Raw genomic sequence first — 13,860 nt, 5'->3', positions numbered from 1 at the left:
TTGTACTTTGGCTACTAGTGGTTAAATAAATGCAGGTGCCAAAGTGTAGGCTTTCTAGATTTTCATGTTGTTTTCCGTACTTATCATACTGAGAAGGCAATTCTTACTTTGTGGAGCTGGAGACACTGCAGTTCCTGGAGGACAGAATTATGAATGCATCTCGTCGAGTCTAAAATTACTCTTGAGTACTTTGATAAAAAAATACATACCTAATTAGTGGTCATACAGTCTGTGTTCTTACTTCTCTCTCTTGTTAAAGTCTATCCCCCCTCCCCCTTATAAAATAACATTCGGAAAGGAAATGTTTCCGATAGTCCTGGTGTCAAAGACTGAAGTTCTCAATACAGAGAACAATCTATCTAGGGTTTGTGACCAGCCTGCAGATGAAGAACCTGAATCTGGAATTCACCTCCAGACTGTCTACATGGGGCAGGCTCAAGTGCTAGTTCTTCACTTGCTGAGGCAGATTTCATCTCCCTCTTTCAGGAAAATGCAGAGGGACTGGTGAGCTAAGAAGCCTAGAACCGTAGGTGTTCGAACCGAGGAAGAGACGACCAAAGAGCATCTGTTGCTGGTTGACGGTCCCTTCACCAGCAAAACTCTTGGAATGTTGCTTCTTCAGCTTGTTCATCACCTCATAGAAATTGTGGTTGAGTTTGTTCATTTCTCCGTAGAAGATGTCCCTCAACTTAGAAATGTTTTGGAAGATGGTCACAGGCTATGACACTATCATAAAGAATAGGCAGCTCCTTTAGTGGTTCCTGGTTCAGACTGCAACAACTGCAGTTAGCTTTTTTTTTTTTTTTAAGATTTTATTTATTTATTTGACAGATAGAGAGCACAAGTAGGCAGAGAGGCAGACAGAAAGAGAGAAAGGGAAGCAGGCTCCCCGCTGAGCAGAGAGCCCAGTGCGGGACTCGATCCCAGGACCCTGAGATCAGGACCTGAGCTGAAGGCAGAGGCTTAACCCACTGAGCCACCCAGGTGCCCCTACAGTTAGCTTTAAACACAGTCTGGGCTTTGATGAACTCTTCCTCACCCTGGCCACACTGCCCTCCTCTTTCTTCTCGGCATAATGCAACACCTACAGGTGGTGCTGGGCACTGTCACCGTCCATGAGTTTCCAACCCACTTAGCAATTCTTTTCTTCATCTCGCTGAATGAAACTACATAGTTTTCCATGATTCTCAAAGCCTGGTCAGCTCATTTCTCTTCGTAGTCTTCCTAAAGGAGGTCATTATTCCCTGCAGTGGTTATGGGGTCCTCATGACTGTCCCACTTACTGCTGTTGATCTCCTGCAGGCTTTCTGAAATTCCCTTTGAACTTTCATGCACCACTTTCACTGCACTCAGGATGTTCTTCAGGTCCTTATATAATTTGTGGTCTTCTGTTAATTACTGGTTTATTATAAAAAGGATATAATTCAGGAATAGCTAGGTGAAAGCAATGCATGGGGCAAGGTGTGGGGAAAAGTGCAGAGCTCCCATGCCCTCTTGAGTGTACCACAAATCCCTAAGTGTTCACCAACCTAAGCTTCCACAGATGTTCTTTTATAGAGATAAAAGAGAGCAAGTTCACCTGAATAATTTTTTAAGAAATATTTTTTTTTACTTAATTTTATTGTCTTATATTTCTTCCTTGTAGTTTAGGGCTATGAGTTATGCCAAAAATACCAGGTAAACTGTATTTTCTGGAAAGATTTATTGTCTGTGTACTGAAGAGAAGTGGCCAATATATTTACTTCTCTTCCAAATGAGTCTTTTGACTGATGAAAAGTAAGATCAGGGTCTTAATTATAGTTAAAGTTCACTATCTTTCCTCATTTGGTGAAGTTTTTGTTACTGATGAAACGGGAGACACCTGGTTTTAAAAGAACAGATAAATGTATAGCAACAGAAAATTTGTCAAATTCAATTATTCACTAATGGAGCTTAATAATATCTTGATAGATGACAAGAAAGGAATTTTGGCTAGGTAATTGAAATATACAGTACCATTAGCTGGAAGCAGTAAGATAAAGACATGCCATACTAAAAATATTAGCTTATTCTCTGGGCCTTCAAACAGAAATTGCCAGCCTTAATCTCAATGTTACAACAAATGAATTAATTAACATATATTCTTTTACTTTTGCTTTATTGATGGGCACACTAATAAAATATTTATTCCAAAAATTACTCTTGCTATCATGATTAACCAAACTGCTGCTTAATTAATAATGTTATTCTCATGAGAACCTGTCTAGACATCATGTTAATCACCAATTTGTTGACGGCTGACTGTTGTATAGTTCTTGGTTTCCCAGAATATGAGTTGAAATAGTCCCTGTGGCTTTCTGCTTATCTCCAAGAAATGGAATAATATGCATTCTTGCCAACAGCAAAGACACACAAAGTAAATAATACCAGGATAGTCCCGATTATGTCTGCTTTTAATATAGTTTTGAAGGAGTCAGTAATTTTAAAGACACTTCTCTCCCACTAAAACCATCCATCTCTATAGTTAGAACATTTAAATGATTTTCTCCTATGTACTGCGAATTCTGACTGCGTAGATTCCATCTTTTTTGACATAGTAAATGAATGCAAATGACATTAAGACTAGATTCCAACACCACTTCTTGTGTAAGAGATTGAGTCGTTTTTGCAAGTAGGATTTGTCTATGAGATTGATTTGTTTTGGCCTGCAGGCCTTACATAAGAATTGGCAGGATTTGGTTTTCACACATGTAGAAATAAGGACGACAGCCACTGGCTGTGTGTCCTGCTAGTTGTGGATCTTCGTTAAGAATGAATCAGAGAAATGAGTCGTCTCTAGAAGCATGACTGTCTTAAGGGATCACTTTCAGAAGCAGCAGATGGATGAAAAATCTCATCTAAGGAACTCAGAAGAGCTTGTACAGGCCCTGGCTTAGGGTGAACGAATGGGTGGATTTGGGGGAAGCTAAAAGGATCCTTGATCAAAAATAACTTCCCAACTACCTTCCTAAATTTCTCAGCATTCACATCAACATTTAAGCATTAAAGTTTAAGAGATTCCTTAAGGAATGCCAGAAGTTTCTCTACATAGTACCAGGCTCTAAAATGTTCTTTGTTAGTCAAATTTTAGTCAAAATTTCCAAAATAATGCTGTAAAGGTGTTGGCCAAAGCCATCCATAGGAGGAGGGAGAAGCATTTCTGTCAAACACTTCATTCTGTGTAGAGCTTTTATCCTTATGAAAGTCATAAACTTGAACATTTGCGAGTAAACCCTTTGTTACAAATATGTAATTTATTTGAGTTAAAGTGTTAAGTTGCTTATAAAAGGAAGCATAAGTACTTAATATTAAGAACTGTGCAGCGTTTGGGATTTACTCAATAAGCTAGCAAGTTAGCCTGTTACTGTTTCATGGATGCTGGGTCAGAGACAAAGGATTTTATTACTCAGAGCTCAGCAGCCAGCATCAGCTTTATATCTCTGAGGCATTCCCCTTGGGCCATGATGGACCCCTGCACATATAATGGGGTCCATTACAGGAGAGGAGCGTTGAGCTACTTTTACAGCAAAGGGAAGCAAGCCTACTCCTTGTTGGGGTAGGATGGGGGAGCAGTTACCTCATTCCTAAAGGTTGTTTGCTGAAAACACAATCGTGAGAAACTGATCAGGTAGGCTGATTATAAATGTGGGAGTTATCAATGTATCTATAGATGGTATTTAAAGCTATATGACAATAAGGAAATGAGTGAAGTTAGAGAACGGGGTTAAAGGATGAAGTTCTGGAACATTTTGACATTTAGGGTTTGGGGAGAAATCAAGAAGCCGTAAAGAGACTGAAAAGGATTGACCTTTTCAGTGACTTAAGAATTCAGTACAGTCACATAAGAAAGCAAGGGTGGGGTGCCTGGGTGACTCAGTGAAGCATCCAATTCTTGATTTTGGCTCAGGTCATGATCTCATGGTCAGGAGATTGAGCCCTGCATTGGGTGCCACACTGGATGTGAAGTCTGCTTAAGATTCTGTCTCTTTCCCTCTCCCTCTGCCCCCCCCTCCCAAAACCAAGGGCAATCAACCATGCCAAAGGTCTCTGGAAGGTTAAGGACAATGAACACTGAGCTTGACAGCTGGACTGGGTAGTGTGGAGTAGATGGATGACCTTGATGGGAGTTGTTGAGGTGGAAAATGGGGCAAAAATGTGACCAGAGTGGGTTCAAGAAAAAATAGGATGTCAACAATTCTTTCAAGGAGTTTTGGAAAAGGAGAATAGAGAAAGGAACAGTAGCTGGAAAAAGATGTGAGGTCAATGTAGTTTTTTTGTTTGTTTGTCTTAGTTTTAATTTAGTGTTTTTAGTTTGTTTGTTTGGTTTTGTTTTTTGTTTGTTTTTAAAGAGGGACATTAATACAGCACTTTGTTTTCCAAGAGGAATACGTTTTTCCTTAAATCATGATTCACAATTTGGGGTAACGGAAAACAAAGATTATTTGTCTATCCAAGCACACATCACTTTTATCTGCTTCCAAGCCCTCTATAATCCTGCCTCAACTTGGCTTTCAAGGCTTATTCCCCACTATTTTCTGGCATGAGCTGTGCTCCAGCTCCTAGGCATATCCCATGCTTTGCTTGCTCACAACCTCCTAACCCAGTCTCACATCTCTGCTTGCACAGACACTCTCATCCTTTAAGCCCTGTTGTAAATGTCACTTTCTTTGATCTCTCCCGTGAATATACCTCCTGTCTGAACCTTCTCAGTACTTTGTTCTTGTATCTCTAATGGAAGTTCCCAATATCACTTTGTGTCAGAGCTATGCATCCATTTGTTCTCTTCCCAATAGGTTTTCAAAGGTAGGACTCCTCTGGGAGCTGATGCCAAGTCCACATCCCCAGAGTCCTGCCCTGGTTCCATCAGGGAGAAGATCTACTCCTTCCACTTCTTTGGCACACCCTCAGGTTCTTTGATGGAGGCCCATTTTATCGATTTACATGTTTGTCTCAACTGCCAGGCTCTTTCAATGTGAGAACTTTTTCTCAACTTGACTTTGCTTGACTAAGTTCTGAAACTTAATATTTTGCCTCATACAAAGAAGGTACTTATTAAATGGTTTCGAACAAGGCAATGATGGGAAGCATGGATGTCAAAGCAAAGTGTGGGAAGGAAACCAGTATGGCTAGAATGAAGGAGATGAATTTCAGAATTCCAGCACATTAGCAGCCCTGAAATTTCCACACCGGTTACCCTGTCACTCAGCTGATGTAAAACCAGCTCTGCCTGTGTGCATCAGCACCTGTTATCCTGATTTGATAGGTTCCATAGATTTTTCTGCTTTGCTGTAATAATGTCTGGGTCATGTAATAAACACAAGAACAAGCCAATAATTGTACCATCTTGGGAAGATGGATGGAACATAAACATGTAGAAAGAAATGGTATATTAAGCTCTTTTCACTGATGAGTTAACTCTTGTTTGGGTTTATATGAAACCAAACAGTTCAAGTATATTGAAAGTAGCTAATGTGTTCCCAAATGCACACTACTTCCTTCAATGAGCAAAGGAGAAATAATACGATGGAGTAAGAATTTTTCAGCCACCTGAATGAAGTGATACAATGGTTGTCATGATGGATGGTAATGCTTCAACTGTCACAGCAAGCCTGACTTCAGCGTGCCCTGGAGGTATGTCAGAGTCCAGACACCCACACATGGTTGGTTCCTAGTCTAGTGTAGTAGAGAATCTTCTGACTTTCTCTTCTAGAAGGGGTAGGGGTTCAGCTTTGTGTCATGGCTCACCCTGAGTTTTGGACTGGACAGCAGGCATATCCTTCCTTCCTAGGGAGTGATCAAAGAAACCCTGGGACTGAAGAACAGGCAGCTGGTGGACAATCTCATCTCACAGTGTTGTGTGGACACATTTCTTTCTCTATGACTCCCAGGAGGGCCTTTTTGTGCAACTGTCACCCACGCCCATCTGCTTTCTCTTGCGTGCCCAGCAGATTAGAAGTCTAGGATCTTGGGATCTTCAGGGGAAGAAGTCAGAGGAGGAACTGGTTTTTTATTTATGTGAATCACTCTGGGGAGACTGTGAATCCTAGTGAGTCTTAACTTATTTGTTTTTAGTCACACTGTCCCTACGTTTCCTTCAGGAATCCAGAATTAGAGTTATGTCTGTTTATGGAAGTGCCCTATGCCAACTGAAGCCTGAAATTATTTGAAGACATTTGGTTCAATCTCCTAAGAGTCCCACTGGCACGCTGGGCTCCAAATGAATCAATGAATATGGAAATAAGTTGTTTTCTCCACGATGACCATAAAAATGCACAACAGCAACAGCATCTCATTTATTCGGGCTTTGGGGATTTATTGCCCTTACGTGTATGGGAAGCACTTGTATAGACAGTCAAAATGGAAAACAAATGGGTTGCTGGCTTCTACTAAGGAAGATAAGCCTTTTAATGACATGCTTTTGTGATGCAGACCCTTTGCACAAGCCAGCTCAGCAATATCTTAGAGGACACAAATGTTACTTCGATTTGCAGAGCGTAGTTGTCAGACTGTGCATTTCTGGTGGCAAGTTGTTGAAGAATAAGAGCATTATTTAAACAACAAACAAACAACAAACAAATAAACCAATGTACCTTTTCAGGTAGATCATTTTACCTAGGACTTTTCCAAGTGTCCACTGTCAATTTCAGTAATTCTTCAATGATATCGTGTGAATAGTTGGGTAAGGTTATAGTACCCGAGTGTCACGAGGTAATTTGAAGAAAAATGTTTCTATTAAGAAAAACTTCATCTGGCTTTTAGCTGCTTTACAATCCTAAATGTAAACTCAGAATTTTTGAATATGTAAAGATTCTTCTAAGTCGAGTTTGGTGATAAAGAGTTGTTTTTGTGACAGGGTCAGAATGTGATGGGTGAAGTCTCAGGTGAACCTACATGTCTTCCTGGCTCTGCGGAGTCCTAAATAAGCCAGGGTACATGGAGCTCTGCCTCTTCCTTTCACCTGACCTTTCAAATGGGAGTCAGGTTCAGGAAATTGGAGTAAAAGCTGGACTTGGGCAGGAGCCTTCCCCTCCTCCTGCATCTACTCAGACTGACCTCAGACTTGCCTGTTTGACCTTCTGTTCCTTTTTCTCATCTTGAGCTACTGACTTCACTCTCTGACAACTCAAACCTCTTTCCTTAGGACTTGTTTTGAATCTTCTGTCTAGCTTACTAGAGCATATTGAGTCTTTTTGTACCCCTTTCATGTTGGGGTACCTTCAGTGTCTTTGGAGAGACATTTCTACAAATGCACCCTCAGATCCAGCTTACCACTGGACCACATAGTGCAACAGGGGGGTGTCTGCCTCCAAAGAGATATATGTTGAGAATGGAGACCCCCAAAGCACTCACTGGAAGGCAGTAGATGGCAGAGCAATGGTGCTCAGTCAGGCACTGCCCAATAGGCATGCAGGTCTGTATGTCTAGCCACTGCTTATCTGCTTCTCAGTGAGCGTCTGGGCCAGCCAACAATGAAGCTATTGAGGGTACATTGACAGATGGCAATGTCTGGATCCCTGTCTATTGTGGACACTGCTCCTGCCATCCAGCAGCCCATAGGTAACCTCAACAGACTGCTTAGCCCACTGTTGCAAATGGAGTTTCATGAGGGTATACAGAGTTTATGGATCTGAGGGCAGTCCTTTTTCTGCTCATATATGACTGTGGAATTGAGGGGAGAAATTCTGCAAAATGAAAACCTGCTTCTCTATAATTAAACAGGGTTTTTGTTTGAGGGACATAGCTGACAACCCCACCTAGTGAAATGTAGCAAATCCACTTGGCTGAGTTAGCAGACAGAGGCAATTCCCACTAATTCTACCTCCTTGAGCATCATCAGAATGAGGCTGATGATGCTGTGGCCCAGATCTGAGATGGTCCCAGGAATTCTATGGGAGAAACTGGCCACAGTGCCGAGGAATATCAGCCTTTGTAACTAATGGATATTTGAATAAGGGCTGCTGCAGTTCACTGACCCTCCACTTGGGGTCAAGTGTTGGGGAGAGTATCCCATGTCATAGACTACGTGACCTCCACTAATTGTCTCTCTCTCTCTCTTTTTGTTTAAAAAAAGATTTTATTTATATATTTGACAGAAAGAGATACAGCGAGAGAGGGAACACAAGCGTGGGGAGTGGGAGAGGGAGAAGCAGGTTTCCCTCCGAGCAGGGAGCCTAATGCGGGGCTCGATCCCAGGACCCCGGGATCATGACCTGAGCCAAAGGCAGCCGCTTAACAACTGAGCCACCCAGGTGGCCTCGATGGTCTATTTTAAATGAATGCTGAGGTCTACCACTTTGCCTGTGTGGTGTTCCTGGACCCTCCTTGGTTCTCTGCCTCTGTATCTCTTCTCTCCTGACTGCTGGAACAACTTCACCTTGGTCCTGGGACTAATGATGCTCTTAACAGCAGGGATTCAAGGAGTTCCATCTAAAACTTGGGGGAATCAATGAGGCCACTCTTGTTGATAGCCTTGCTCTGATGCATCCAGGTCTTAGGATGGGTTCCAGCCTTGTTCCTGGGAGCCAGTGCTTACCTTACCTTATGGTTATGGTGTTAAGAGTGCAGCTTCTGGTTGGAGAGATCTCAGTTCAATTTTGGCTTTGACCTTTCTACCTGAGTGATCTTGGGCAAGGTATTTAAATTCCCTGAGCCTAGTTTCCTCATGTGTAAAGTGGGGCTAATGATCATATTACTTCATTGATTATCACGTGTGAGAATTAATAAGATAATGGATATCCACTGCTTAGTGCAAGGCTTAGCTGGACACTCTTCTGGGCACTATATGTTCATTAATTCATTAAATCGTTACATCTCTATGAACGACGTTCTTTATTAACCCCATTCTATAGATGAGGAAATTGAGGCATAGTGGTTAATTAACTTGTCTCCAAATCACTTAGGTGGGAAGTGACAGTCTGGCTCTTTAGCCCATGATGTTGACCTCTCTCCTGTAGTTCTTCTACAGCTCAAAGCTACATTTATTTAGCGAAACAGTTACAAACTCTTTTATAAGCATAGTTCCCAAGAAGAAAGTATTGTTTTTCATAGTAATCCTTACATAGAATTAAGCACTATCCACCTATCTACTTAACACATTATTCACTATACACTATGTACTTTTTAAATTATGGTTTCAACTTTCAAAAGCATATGTCAAAAATCAATGGAAAGGAGGAGTTTTTCAATAATGACAACCATTTTCTTATTGCTCAAACCGAGAGTTCCTTTTCTAATATGGCTTTGGAATGATCCCAGAACTCTATGTTGGTGATATTTTCTTTCAAATACTAGTGCCTATATATGTGTCCAGGCAAATTCATTATTATTGTATTTTAGTTGATTACTAAATGCTCTGTTGAAATTCAGATGCATCATGTATTTGAGGCCAGGCACAGCCTAGAAATCATGACCAAAAAGAAAGGAAGGTTAATTCATGCTGACTTATTCTTAGAGCATCTATGTTGACCTCCAAGGGTTCTATCATCTTTATTATTTCCAGTAACTAAATAATATTTTTAGTAATATATTCTATTTTAAGATGGTGGAGGGATGGTATTAAGTTTTCTGCTCCTTAATTTGTGGCATTCATATTTTGTTAAAGTGGAACAGTAAGTCAAAGAAGAAAAACCTAAAGAAACACCTGGTAACAATCTTGGTTCTCCTCTATCATTAATGAAAACCAGTCGTGTGATTTCTGGAAGATAGGGAGAGCTCTGGGTTATACAAGCCACACTCAAGGTATTACAACCTCAATATCTCAAATAGAGCCATGACCTACCAGTGCAGGGCAGTGCAAACTGGTTCTGGGTTCTCATGGGAGCAGTTGCATTTCCCTAATGCTGGAGCTTGCTCTCAGTAACCTTCATTGTTCCAAGTTGGTCCTTTCAGGTTAGACATCTCAGGTGTAATTGCCAACCTCCACTGAAAAATGGTCCCACCTAACCAAATTCCAGAAAGGGACTCCAGAAGGAATTTGGGGGTTGGAGTGTTACTCAGAAAAGATATTTGGGCTGGATAAGGAGGGTACCACTGAAAGAAGGTAGTTTAAAAACAATTTTTTCAATCTTTGTTTTTGTTTGGTTTAAAATATTTTACTTTAGGAGCCAGTGAGATTTCCAGATGCTTAAAGATCTAATTTACACTTTAATTAAAAAATCTCTGTAGACATACTTTACTCATAAATATCCTTAAAAAATAGATTATACTATTTATGTAGTTGTGAGTGAAGTGAAATGGCACTTCTGCTTCCATTTCAGGCATTTAAAGATGAGAATAGTTGGCATTATGTTGGACTACTGATTCCTATTTTAGTTCTGCTTCATCAGTCATCAGACTGAAACTGTTCTGCTGTATGGACAACCCATGCATTGAACCCATACATGGTTCAATGGTAGTTTGAGCTGGGTCTCCCTACTCTGCCCTGAAAGGTAGCAAGTGTGTGGGAGGAAGCTCTGGTGCCATATACACTCAGTGGGAGGGAATGGTGTTCAATAAGCTTTGAAAATATGGCATCTTGGGGCGCCTGGGTGGCTCAGTAGGTTAAGCCTCTGCCTTCGGCTCATGATCCCTGGGTCCTGGGATCGAGCCCCACATCAGGCCCCCCATCGGGCTCTCTGCTCAGCAGGGAGTCTGCTCCCCCTACCCCCAACCCCCCACCTGCCTGCCTCTCTGCCTACTTGTGATATCTCTGTCAAATAAATAAGTAAAACTTAAAAAAATATATGGCATCTTAAGATGGCATTCAAGGTCCCCCAAGGCTATCTCCTTCAGAATCATTACAGAAAGTGTATGTTCCCTACTAAGTTTGAATAGCTCTCTACTTTTCTACATGGTGTGAGGTGAGTTCTGGGTGTGAGCTGAAAGAATGATCTCATTCATTACAGAGAATTCTAGAGAATATCTAGATGGCATATATTATACTGTTATTTTTATTGTAATAATCTAATACTTCAAGACAGATTATATCCACTTACATACCATGCATATTTACATCTCATTAGAAGAAGAGACCAATGGAACAATTTGTAGCCACATTTTGAGTGTTTACCAGGGCTAGTACTTAGTGCTAATTTCTTGGTAACTGAATTTTCACAACATATTCGTGAGGTGAGTATTATTATCTCTCTTCTGTAAATGAGGAGCCCAAGGATCTGAATAACTTGCTTCTGGTTACATAGCTAGCTACTAGTAGAGTCAGGAATCAACCACAGATCTTCAGTCTGCAAAGGTCTATTGCTTTTGACACGGTTCAAACTGGGCAAGATCTGCACTCACCGGGCAAGATCTGAAATGAAGATGCTCGTTTTATTAGAGGTTCCCCACTGACTGAGCAAGTCATTCATACTGTGGTCCGCCAGCCATAGGCCCCCCCTTCCTTCTTGTTCAGTGACAGACCACGCTAAGCCCCAACCCAGTATCACTTTTGCTTCTCATTTTCTTGCCCCTGCTCTTGGGTCACAAAGTAAAGTAGAACTATAATGCTCAGGTCCTACAAATAAATTACATTGAACTGCTTCAGCTGCAGCTTTGGCTTTCATCTCCATTCTCAAGTTACCCTTGGCTTCAGCCTTAGCTTTGGCTTCATTTACTTGGCAAATTCTGTCTTCATCTCTAGCACACGATCTTTAGGGATTCTTCTAGATGGCATCAAATCCTGACAGCCACTAGACTCCTTTAAACCCATTTTGGCAAATAGGTTTACCTTACTCATTCACGGGTTCCTATCTCTTCAGATGAAGAGAGTACATTAATAGATTGTTCTGTAAGCTTTTCCTACAATAAAAATCTTTGGTTTTATGAAACTTCTACATTTAACTCAACACATTCCTTAATACTGTCTATTACTTTGCTGAGTGTAACACAGTTAAAGTAAACCGAATAATCTATCCAAAGACACTACTCATTGTATTTTCTTCCTACATTTTTCCATTATGCCTTTTTGATGTGTCTGAGGATAAGGAATCTTTCCTCTTTATGATAACCAACCCCTTTCACTAATGTTGTTTCCTTATCTTGATTTTCAAAGATCTTTCTTTTGCTCTTTGGAGTTTGTCTGCAATATCTTCTTTTCACAGACTCTCCCTTATGCCTTCAAAAACGTTTAGTTTCCCCTTATCTTACAAAAATGTCACTTGATTCTGTTATGTCTTACAGCTTCTTCCTTCCACCCACAAATTTCTGAAATGAATGTTTTTATCAGCTGCCGCCTTTCCTTTGCTTTGCATTTCTTCCTTAATTCACTGCAATTTGGCTTCTGGCCCTACTTTCCTGCTGAGACTGCTCTTTTAAAGGTTAGCAGACTACATTTTGTCAAATCTAATGGCCTTTTTATCCATCCAAATTCACACAGTATTGGCACTATGTTCCAACTTGACTGTAAGTGTTAGGTTCTCCCAGGCTCCCATATCTCCATCCCTGCTGGGTCCAGTTAATCCACCACTGTTTCTCAGCCTGGCCACAGCATCCACAAGCAGTTCTTACTGTGGCAGCAGAGGACCAAAAGACTCTAGGTCAATGGTAGGACTCAGCAACAAGTCACTCTTTGACGTTAGCAGCATGGTCCTTATTGGTGTTACGTTCTATCTCCTTGGGTAAAAGAGAACAAGCAGGGACAGTCCAGGCTTGGCACAAACTTAGGAAGAGAAAAATCTGCCTGGGATCTGGGGAGGAAGAACCAAAACAAACTTCAGGAGAGGATCAAAGTCATCTCTGATCCTGACTATTGCCACTAGCCGAGGTTGTCCTCATTCAAGAAAGCAATGAAAGCCAGGATTCAGGCTCTGGGGTGGTGATGCCATCTCAGAGCTCTTGGCTCAAGGGGTTAAAAACCAGTGGGAGAGATTTAAGAAGTTAAGGAAACTAGAAGCAAGAACAGCTCCATGAGAAAAGGGAGTCTAGAAACTAGGGAGAGAGGCAACTGGGATTGAAAGCCACCTTCCTTCCAGTTTAGAAGAGAAGGGGTAGGGATTAAAGGAAGGAACCAGAACTGGAGACTGACAGCATAGTTAGGAATAGATTAGTAAGTATACAGTTGACACACTGGCCGTCATTTGTACAGAGTTCTTATCAGCTATTCATCTTAGAACATGGAATTGCTTCCAGACCCTAAGAGCTATTTGGGAGAGGGCTCTTAACATACTACCAATCTTGGCTCTCTCTAAACTGGGGTGGTAGAGGCGGGGAAGGTACTCACTACTTCTCTAACTCAAATGCACATACACATTTTATGGTAGATTTAAGGTGGAGCCTCAGATATTGCATTTCTAGCAAGATCCTGGTGGTTTGCAGACTGCTGTTTGAGCAGTAAGGAGTGAAAGAAGCAACTGTTATTATGAGCAGCTGGGGTCAGGCAGAACCTGTCTCTCGGAGGAATCAGCTCCAGGTTCGGTCCTTTGGCGTTGGTCCTACTAAAATTTAATAAATGCAGTGACTAGAATAAAAAACATTGTGGATATTTATAATATGCCACCATTTGTTTAAAAAATGTGGGAGAAGAGAATATATATTCTTATTGGTTTGTATGTTGTAGTAGATTGCTAGTTGCCTCTTCCATGTTTATTTGCCCTTTATTATTTACCAACAGAACTCCAATGTTTGGGAGTGGCAAAATGCCCAGCTTAAAATCTATCCCCTCAGAGGGCTAGTCAATTAGATGTGGTATGGGACTTTTAAATCTCTTTAAAAGGAGCTAGCTGCCAGGAGGCATGCCCTTTTGTTCTTCCTTCTTTTTGGCTGGAATGTTGTTGTGATTGATTTCACTGTAGCCACCATATTGTGATCATGAACTGCCTTTCAGGATGAAAATTGTGTCCCAAGAATAATGAGGAAGAAAGATAAAGAGCC

At 41.1% G+C, this 13,860-nt stretch overlaps 1 protein-coding gene across 3 annotated transcripts in view; it reads right to left on the bottom strand.

The window, feature by feature from the left end:
* Positions 1–13,860, bottom strand: part of NKAIN3 (sodium/potassium transporting ATPase interacting 3) — a 605,428-nt gene that overhangs the window by 38,930 nt on the left and 552,638 nt on the right. The gene's annotated exons all lie outside the window — the stretch shown is intronic.

Source organism: Lontra canadensis, unplaced genomic scaffold (assembly GCF_010015895.1).
Source record: "Lontra canadensis isolate GAN:19392208 unplaced genomic scaffold, GSC_riverotter_1.0 scaffold83, whole genome shotgun sequence".
Taxonomy (NCBI): domain Eukaryota; kingdom Metazoa; phylum Chordata; class Mammalia; order Carnivora; family Mustelidae; genus Lontra; species Lontra canadensis.
This window is presented reverse-complemented; position numbering and strand designations above follow the sequence as displayed.